Here is a 10,517-nt window from a genome sequence, read left to right as displayed (position 1 = left end):
GTTTTGATATAAACCTTTTATATCTTTTTATAAATTTGTTTTCTTTAATCTTTAAATGTTCTTTAAATTTATAAATGTTCTTTAATCCTTAAATTTGTAAATGTTCTTTAATCTTTTATTGATCTTTATCTTCTTTATCATTTTTATTTTACTAACCCTTTTGTATAGTTTTTATAATAAATAATTTATTAAGAATTCGATTTAGGGTTGACTTTACCATTTTTTTTTTGTTGGGTACTATCTGAGGTTGCTACAGTTTAGTATTAGGTATAATACCTATTTTGGTCCCAATTTTGGTCCCAATTTTGGTTGAGAATGTTCGAAATGGTCCCAATTTTTTTTTGGTTCAATGTTGTCCTAAAGAACGTAATTTATGTTTAATTTAGTCCTTTTTGCAGACGGCGTTTAAATCGTTAACGGCCAGATGTCCAGATGTTCAATAAATGACACATCACCCTTGACACATCATCATCATATCCTACCTCTAGAAGCCCTAATTTCCCCTACACAGAAACCCTAGCCACCACCTAAGCCTAACCGTCGCCACCATGGTCACGGCCAACCATCATCTTCACACCTCCATCATTTTCTCCACCACCTAAGCCCTAATTTTTGAAAATATATTTCTGATTAGGGTCTCAGCTCGTCAGACCACAACCTTCGCGCATCATCTTCCTCGCGCTTCCAAAACCTTAGGCCGCCACCACTACTACGTAGCAAAGCCCATTTCAGGCCGTAGGCACCGTAACAATCGCGCCAATCAACGCTAGAACCTGCAACCACCACATCTCCATCCACGACGCCATCAAACCTACAGCAAATCGCGAGTCTTCCTCCTCTAGCATCAACCTAAATCGCGAGTTTCGTACAACATTCATAGCCAACAGCGGAATCTCCATGGTCGCCGCTACGACTACCGCTCTCCCTTCTTCCACGCACCGCTGCGGCACACACCTCCATCATCTCTCTGGCGAACCAATCGACTCTCGTGCTTCCACCGTGCGGTAGCCTTACCCCTTCAGTCGTTCGGTTCTCTTCTTCTTCTCCCTTACTGCTCGTCCTCTTCTTGCCTTCCAACTCAGAACGCCATAAAGGACACCACGTAAGCCAATACTTGATATTTCACTCTGTAATTGCACATCTAGACATCTGGTTGTTAACGATTTAAACGACGTTTGTATAAATGACCAAATTGAACACAAATTACATTCTTTAGGACTACATTAAATAGCAAAAAAAAATTGGAATCATTTCAAACATTCCCAACCAAAATTGGGACCAAAATAGGTATTATACCTTAGTATTATTATTTTGATTGCGTCAATGACAGTATCTCACACGCCTACTAAAGTCTTTGATAGAAAAAATCTCTAATACCTACTTCGTGTTAGCATAAGTATCTGTTAAACATAAAAAAGAGGATATTGTTAAGACAAGATAGTTTATGCAAACCTTGTTTTGAAGTTTAACAGAGTGTCTAAACGAAATAGCGTTTGATAACATTTAAACCGTCTATGATAAAAATAAAAAGCGATAAACATTATATATTAAAAATATCCTAAATGTCATAAGTTACTTAAACAGACAACGCCTAATCAATAATACACGCATAATGCCTAAACGCATAGGATCGTCTAATGCTTTAATACATGTACGTAGATGTACTTTTTTGTTTGTTTTTATTCAAAGGTCTACATCAGAATCAAAAGAAAGTTAAGTGGCAAAAAGATATTATAGGAATCTTTCCTTCATACTTTCTACCTGTGTCTTCCATACACAATACAATTGTCAGTCCAAGACGCAACATAGATTTTGACTTAGTACAAAAGGCTACCTCCCTATGTGAAAGTCAAAAACTCTAAGTAACGATTCTTTTTTAGAGAAAAACCTATAAAAAGAGGACTGCAGACTAGTGTAGTAAAGGGAAATGACAGCGGTTATTTTTTACTATCTATAGCGGTTCCCTAACCGAGGTATATACAGGTGAGGCAAAAAGCCCGGTTCTGAACACAGGCAAAAAGGTGTATGCTTTTGCCTCGATTCAAATGCAACTAAGGCAGTAGAGGGTGTTTCTCTTTTATTTTATTTTTTCGCCAAACTTTTTCCCTCAGTTGTTGGTGAACCGAGGCAGTAAAGGGGGTCTTCTGCCTCGGTTTTGGGTTGAACCGAGTTAGTAGAGGGGTTTTTTTTTGTCAACCTTTCTAAACCACAATCCCAATCATAACAACCACGTAGCGGATACAAAAATACACAGTTTCAGGACTCCCCTATCATCTCTTTTAGTTCAATTAACATTTACATGGACATAAAACTCAACACAATTACTGGCTTAATTTAATTCAATTCAATTCTTCAAGATCAAAAAGCTCTACACTCGTGGTTCAAACTTAACTCAACCACAACATATATTCATTAAGGTATTTGGAAACAAGTTAAAAGTGCCTTTGAGAACTTCTCTTCTAAAAACATATAACTTTGCATAACAAAGAAGCTCCCAAAAGTTCTCAAACAAACTTTAAAATCATCAAGAACACAACATACCTTGATGGTCGCAACCAGTCCCAACCTGCAAAATCATCAACCACATTAGCCAATCCCTCAATCATAAACCTTACATAAATCACATTTCACAAGAAAAACTTAAAAACAAAGCGAACAAGAGGTAATCGTTTTAAAAAAACTACAATAAAACATTAAACGACATTAAAAGCCTCATAAGGAAGCAAGGATATTGACTCGTATGATACCAATTCCCCAAACCACTAAAATGACAGTTAAAGTTCTGGATTCATTCCTTTATTCATTTAATTGATTTGTTGAGTGAGGTCAAAAGTGAAAAATATAGTATAAGATCACTAGTTCAGAAAGGGCTTTAGACGTCTGTTCTTTTGGCTTTTTGACGTCCGACCTGCACTCGACGTCTTTGTGGGTGACTGATGAGTCAATATTTTATTGATTTCACTTAGTTTATTGTACCACATTTAATTAGGGAATTGTGCTTAAATATCCAGTATTTCCCCATTTTTGCTAATTGTGCTTGATTTGACCAGAAATTCTTATTTTAATTAATTTGAATTATCTGAGGTTAATTATTTGCACTATTAATTATAGGGAAATTGTTGGATAATATTTTCGGACTTAAAGAAAAATGTCACATCAATTATATTTTAAACTAAAATGATAAAGGAGGTGCAAATTTCATTTTTGGGGGTGCACATGGAGATGGACTTTCTAAAAAGAAAGCACACGCGGACAGTAGGATTCATTTGGGCTTGGAGAGGGTGTGCTGGATGGAATGAAGGGGTTGACGTCCAGCAAAGAAGAGAGCTCAAGTCCAGCAGCCTTCACGTCCAGCTAACATTTTCCAACAGCACACGCGACCCATATCTTCATTTTTCCAGCACAATTCACGCGTCCAAGAAGCCTTCGAGCATGCACGAGCAAGGGAGGAGAGCATCCTTGGAGAACAGCTTCCACGTCCACACTTGAGACACGGGTGGCATCCAGCAATCAATACTTGGTCACGGTCCAGCAGGGGTGTGTCCAGCAATGGAAGGTAGCATCCAGCAAGACACGGAGGTTCACGAAGAAGCCAAGGAGGAAGCGACACACGTCCAACACCTGGACCCAGCAGCAACCTAGGAGGAGGCACATTTAAGTTCACATTTTGGCTTGGAAAAAAGGGGGCTCTGGTGGGGAATAGTCGTCACCCTCACGGAATTTTTCTCCCCTTAAAAAAAACGTTGTTTTTGAATGATGAATGAAGCACACTGTCACTACGAAGAATGGAGGGTGATGTTGCTCGAAGAAGGATACACGGTGATACTGCAAAGGAGAGCTCCACGCTAATTTCAAATTGCTGAATTCTCATTGCTTTTTCTTTTGGTTTTGTACACCTTTTTATTGAAGCTTTTGTTCAACTGCTGTTACGTTCATTTATATATTCCATAAATTAGAATTTTGCTTTACTTGTGCATGCAGTTACGTTTTCAGTTTGCCATTTAATTTCATTTTGGTTCATGAAACTTTTGGAGTGAAGTTTCGGTGAATCATTTTCATCTTGGCTGGTGAGTGGGATTTTATTTTCTTTGTGGGAAAGCTGCTGTCACGGTTTGGCTTGTGGAAGAAGCACATGGATTCCTCCTGGATGAGAAGCTGCAAGGATGGATGAAGCACGTGGTATTTCTCGCACGTTAAGCTGGATGCGGCAGCAGTCCACACGTGGAGTTGGAGAATGGTGTCACGGATGGAAGCTTTGAAGAACCGGTGTAGCAGATAGCATGGTGATGAATTTTTTATTTCATTTGGTGAGCACCGTGTCTAGCTGCTGCCACGTCCAAGAGAGAGATGCTCCAAGGGTTTCTTTTAAATTAATTTAAATGCTTTGATTCTATTCTCAAGTTTTTTTGTTACAATTTTCATATTGCATACATTTAGGTTTGAATGCTTGCTAATTTTTAAGTGATCTTTGCTTGATTACCATATTCTCCTTTCAATGTTAATTATCACAAAGTTAATTTTCACTCCTTTAAATTGGTTAATTTTCACTCCTTTAATTTAATTTTAATGTTAGCTTTAGTGACCAACCGTTTTAATTCTTCGTTTCCTTCCGAGTTTACATTCACATTTTAATTTAGTTTAATTGCATTCACAAACTTTTCTACCAACCCCCCACTTTGTGTTATACCTAAGACTCGAACCACATTTGGTCCTTGAGAGACGACCTAGCACTATACTGCATTCTTTAATGCACAACAAATTTGATGGGCCACGACGGCCCGCATCAAATTTTGGCGCCGTTGCCGGGGACCAACGGTTCGGTCTTAGGTCTTTTGTTGTGTTAGTGTGTGTTGTGTTTTGTCTTGTCTTGTGATGTGATGTTCTGTTTTGTGTGTGCGTGTTGCATGTTAAATTGTGACGTGTTTTGTTTGTTTCGTAATTTTCAGTATTTTCTTTTTCCATGTCTACCTATTTTTATTTTGTGAATACGGCTTATTCTGTCTGTTCCTTTGATTATGATTCTCCTTCTGCATCTAACTCTGAGTACAGTCCTCATGTTTATTCTAGTGATTTTTATGCTGAGAACACTATGGCTCATTCCCCAACTTCTGAGAGTGCTTGTTGGGAACCGGTTCCACTTGATGAGGAGGATGTTCGTTGTGTTTTCAACACTGGACTGATAAATTTGCTGCCTGAGTTTCATGGTTTTGCAGGTGAATGCCCACATAAACATTTAGAGAAGTTCTATCTCATTTGCTCTCCAATGAAACCTCCAGATGTCCCAGATGATCACATTTTCGTAAGAGCATTTTCACACTCATTACAAGGAGCATCGAAGGATTGGTGTTATTGTCTACCTCCAGGATCCGTCACCAGTTGGGAAGATCTTGAGCATCAGTTTCTAAACAAATTCTTCCCTTTGCAGTATGGTCACAGCAACGATCCTGGATGGAATGATCCTAACCTGGGATGGCATAGTACTCTAAAACATCAATATCAAGAACCACCACTCCAGAATACTTGTATGCCTCCACCAGTCCAGGAGCTACAGCAGCTACAGTCTTATGAGCCTGCCGAAATAGCTCCTCAGCCTTCTACTTCTGAGCTTACATTGAAGGAGTTATTGGAGCAGATGACCATGCAAAATCTTTAGTTCAAGCAAGCGAACATGGAGTTTCAGCAGGAAACACAAGCTGACATTCAGAGTTTGACTGATCAGATAGGGCAGATGGCCACTCAACTGAATCAGGAACAGTCTAAAGTTTTAGAGGAATCACCATTTCGGTCTGTTCAGATTCCTGATAATGACAATGCCATCAACATAGGAGATCGGAACCAAAGTCACGTGCTCATTGTGCCACCTACTTTCCCATCGTCCTATGTCCCTACTCTTGCACTTGAGGAAAATGCTAAAAATTTTGAGGACGAGGCAGAAATAAGCAGTAATTTCGAACCAGGTAGACCATTTTCATCTGCCACCACTTTTCCAATCTTCAAGAAAGTGGAGGTAAACATGCCTCAATTTGATTATGTTAATGATTATGCTGTTGATAGGTATGTTGATAATCATATTGTTGTTGAGCATGTTTTTAATTCTCACTCTCTGCATGATGAGAACCACTTTTTGCTATCACATCTGAATGATTATTCTCCACGCACTGAACATGAATATGAGTCTATGGTTGATATTGTTTCAAATTTTGAAATTGATTTATGTTCTGAGAGTATATCTGAGGTTCAGCCTGTTACACTGGGATTGGGTGTTATACCCCTGCATGTCATTTCTTTGGAACCACATTGCACTAACCCTATTGCAGGAGGTACACATGAATTTGACCAGCATGCACCCACAGTGGAAAATAAAGGTGCTAACATTGGCAAAAGCTTCAAGATCAATAGGCATCAGCTGAACCCGCTCATCAACAATCCCTACTTCTTAGATCTAGTTGTGGAAGACATTTCCCTGCTAGATCAAATTTGGAGGATGAAGCAGTTCATCCTCAAAACTTCCTTACTGGATCCTGAAGAGGAAGACATCTCCCTGATAGTCCAAAATTGGCAGCTTCCACCATAACCTACGGGAGTTTGCATTTTCCTTCTCTCACTTTTTCCTACTTTTATTGCACTTGTCCATGATATGTTTACTGTTTTGATTGTTGATCTTATGCTTAGAACACATTGAGGACACTGTGTAGTTTAAGTGTGGTCTATTGGGGGAGATTTTTATTTTTCTTTGTAAGTTTTTTTTTTTGTTTTCTTGGTTAAATTTTTTCTTTTCTAGGTTATTTTTGTCGTGTCTTATGTACAGTTTGCATGTTTCTCTTGATTTCTGGACTTTGTTTAGGTTGTAGACTTGACCTTCACTTCATTGATACTTGGCTTGAAATCCTTGCTTTTCTCTGCTTGGGAAGATGATTATGATGTTTAAGAGGTTGATTTGATTGTGACAAATACCCTGTGTGAGAATTTGAGCCACTTGATGTTCTTTCTTGTGTGTGATATGTCTCTTGATTGCTTGCGCATATGCCTTGGCTTGACTCTTGTTGATAATTCTTGATTGATATGCATGTTTGGAAGTGATAAAGGCATTTTGTTCTTGAGCCTCTCTAGCCAAATAAGCTTCCCTTGTTCTAATCCTTTGATAACCCCTATTGAGCTTATATTTTCCCCATTTCTTTGTTTTGAAGCTCATACACTAGCCCTAAGTGAAAAACCATGATTACCTTAACCTTAGGGAATTTTGAAGCTTTGGAAGTGTTTTGGGAACAAGTGTGGTCTCTTGGGGTTTTCTGATGAATTGGCTGGTTGGTTCCTCTTCTTGTTTTGTGTTCAGAAATATGATTTATATCTTGTCTCTTACAGTTGTGTGCTAAAGAGAGAAAAAAAAGAGACTGGATGAGAAAAAAAAAGTGAGAAAATGTGAAAAATAAAAAATTTGTGAATAATGGAGTCAAGAAGAGGATTGAATTAGAGGTTTGGGTGTATTTGATTATGTTTTCACTTGTTCCCCATTGCTCCTCTATTCTTTTTGGTTTGTAGCTTCTCATCCATATTTATCCTCCCTTGTCCTTGGCCCCATTTCATCCATAAAAGACCTTTTGATTTGAACATGCATATGTTTTGAGTGTTGATATTAGAGGCTTGCCAAGTCTGTTGTTGTTTGCTTTCTTAAGTGCATTCAGTTGACACTATTTACCCTAGACACTTGAGAGAGAAACACTGATAGTGCATCTGTGAGGTTTTGTTATTTTTGATTTACCTCTTGAGTTGATTGATCATTTTGCCACGTCTTGAATTGCTTGGATGATTTCTCTGAGTATCTGCTTTCTTTGATTCTGTGTTGGATATTGTCTAAATTTTTTTTCTTTGTCCAGATTTCTTGAGAACTGTGTAATTCTGTTTCTTTCCTTGTTCGTCTTTGTTTTCTGTGTGCTGAGTTTGTGTCACTTCCTTGATGTCCTTTGAACTATTCCTTGATTTGCGTCTTGATTTTTCCCAGGAGTGCAAAAGACTAAGTGTAGTCTATTTTGATGAGTCAATATTTTATTGATTTCACTTAGTTTATTGTACCATATTTAATTAGGGAATTGTGCTTAAATGTCCAGTATTTCCCCATTTTTGCTAATTGTGCTTGATTTGACTAGAAATTCTTATTTTAATTCATTTGAATTATCTGAGGCTAATTACTTGTATTATTAATTGTAGGGAAATTGTTGGATAATATTTTCGGACTTAAAGAAAAATGCCACATCAATTATATTTTAAACTAAAATGATAAAGGAGGTGCAGATTTCATTTTTGGGGTGCACATGGAGATGGACTTTCTAAAAAGAAAGCACACGCAGACAGTAGGATTCATTTGGGCTTGGAGAGGGTGTGCTGGATGGAATGAAGGGGTTGACGTCCAGCAAAGAAGAGAGCTCAAGTCCAGCAGCCTTCACGTCCAGCTAGCATTTTCCAGTAGCACACGCGACCCATATCTTCATTTTTCCAGCACAATTCACGCGTCCAAGAAGCCTTCGAGCACGCACGAGCAAAGGAGGAGAGCATCCTTGGAGAACAGCTTCCACGTCCACACTTGAGACACGGGTGGCATCCAGCAATCAACACTTGGTCGTGGTCCAGCAGGGGTGTGTCCAGCAATGGAAGGTAGCATCCAACAAGACATGGAGGTGCACGAAGAAGCCAAGGAGGAAGCGGCACACGTCCAGCACCTGGACCCAGCAGCAACCTAGGAGGAGGCACATTTAAGTTCACATTTTGGCTTGGAAAAAAGGGGGCTCTGGTGGGGAACAGCCGTCACCCTCACGGAATTTTTCTCCCCTTAAAAAAAAACGTTTTTTTTTAATGATGAATGAAGCATAGTGTCACTACGAAAAATGGAGGATGATCTTGCTCGAAGAAGGATACACGGTGATACTGCCAAGGAGAGCTCCACGCTAATTTCAAATTGGTGAATTCTCATTGCTTTTGCTTTTGGTTTTGTACACCTTTTTATTGAAGCTTTTGTTCAACTGTTGTTACGTTCATTTATATATTCCATAAATTAGAATTTTGCTTTACTTATGCATGCAGTTACGTTTTCAATTTTCCATTTAATTTCATTTTGTTTCATGAAATTTTTGGAGTGAAGTTTCGGTGAATCATTTTCATCTTTGCTGGTGAGTGGGATTTTATTTTCTTTGTGGGAGAGCTGTTGTCACGGTTTGGCGGGCGGAAGAAGCACAGATATTCCTCGTGGATGAGAAGCTGCAAGGATGGATGAAGCACGTGGTATTTCTCGCACGTTAAGCTAGATGTGGCAGCGGTCCACACGTGGAGTTGGAGAATGGTGTCACGGATGGAGCTTTGAAGAACCGGTGTAGCAGACAGCACGATGATGAAGTTTTTATTTCATTTGGTGAGCACCGTGTCTAGCTGCTGCCACGACCAAGAGAGAGATGCTCCAAGGGTTTCTTTTAAATTAATTTAAATGCTTTGATTCTATTCTAAAGTTTTTTTTGTTACAATTTTCATATTGCATACATTTAGGTTTGAATGCTTGCTAATTTTTAAGTGATCTTTGCTTGATTACCATATTCTCCTTTCAATGCTAATCATCACAAAGTTAATTTTCACTCCTTTAAATTGGTTAATTTTCACTCCTTTAATTTAATTTTAATGTTAGCTTTAGTGACCAACCGTTTTAATTCTTCTTTTCCTTCCGAGTTTACATTCGCATTTTAATTTAGTTTAATTGCATTCACAAACTTTTCTACCAACCCCCCCACTTTGTGTTATACCTAAGACTCAAACCACATTTGGTCCTTGAGAGACGACCTAGGAGTCACTTCCTAGCACTATACTGCATTCTTTAATGCACAACAAATTTGATGGGCCGCGATAGCCCGCATTAGTGACGTTAGTCAGATGTCTGTTGTGTCAGGTCGGACGTCTATATAGACGTCTGTTGTGTCAGGCCGGACGTCTATATAGACGTCGGGCCTGACACAACAAACGTCTATATAGAAGTCCGGCCTGACACAACAGACGTCTATTGATAACGGTTGAAAAACCGTTATTTTTATGCTTAAATTTGATACCAAAAGCAACCTTTAAGACTTAGAAACTAGCTTGAACTCATATTTTTGCTTTAGTTTTGAGAATAAGAGAGTTGAAAGTGAATTTAATGGTTTTGTGCAAGATTCCCTTGATTTTGTAGGCTAATTGAATGATTTGAAAGAAGAATTGAAATACCGAATGATTGGAGTGCTGAAAAGTCAACCAGAAACCAGAAAAGTCAACCAGTCAACCAGAAAAGTCAACCAGTCAACCGGAATGCTGAAAAACCAACCAGAACGCAGAAAAAGTCTGACCGAGTGGCGCTGAGCGGAAAAATACCACTGAGCGGCACTTTTCGGGTGCTGAAATCACCGCTGAGGGGCAAAACAGCAGTTGGGGGGCAAAATGGATCATGCGCTAGTACCGCTCAGCGGTAAAATATCGCTGAGCGCCATTCTAAGTGGGCTTGGACCGGT

The 10,517-nt window shown here is 38.9% G+C and overlaps 1 pseudogene; it reads left to right on the top strand.

Moving 5' to 3' along the window:
• Positions 1–4,960: 4,960 nt before the first annotated feature.
• Positions 4,961–6,574, top strand: LOC148196922 (uncharacterized; annotated as a pseudogene).
• Positions 6,575–10,517: the final 3,943 nt, after the last annotated feature.

Source organism: Vigna umbellata, chromosome 6, assembly GCF_029865625.1.
Source record: "Vigna umbellata cultivar VRB3 chromosome 6, Vumbellata_1.0, whole genome shotgun sequence".
Taxonomy (NCBI): domain Eukaryota; kingdom Viridiplantae; phylum Streptophyta; class Magnoliopsida; order Fabales; family Fabaceae; genus Vigna; species Vigna umbellata.
Note: the sequence above shows the minus strand (reverse complement) of the source record. Positions and strands in the feature narration are given on the sequence as shown.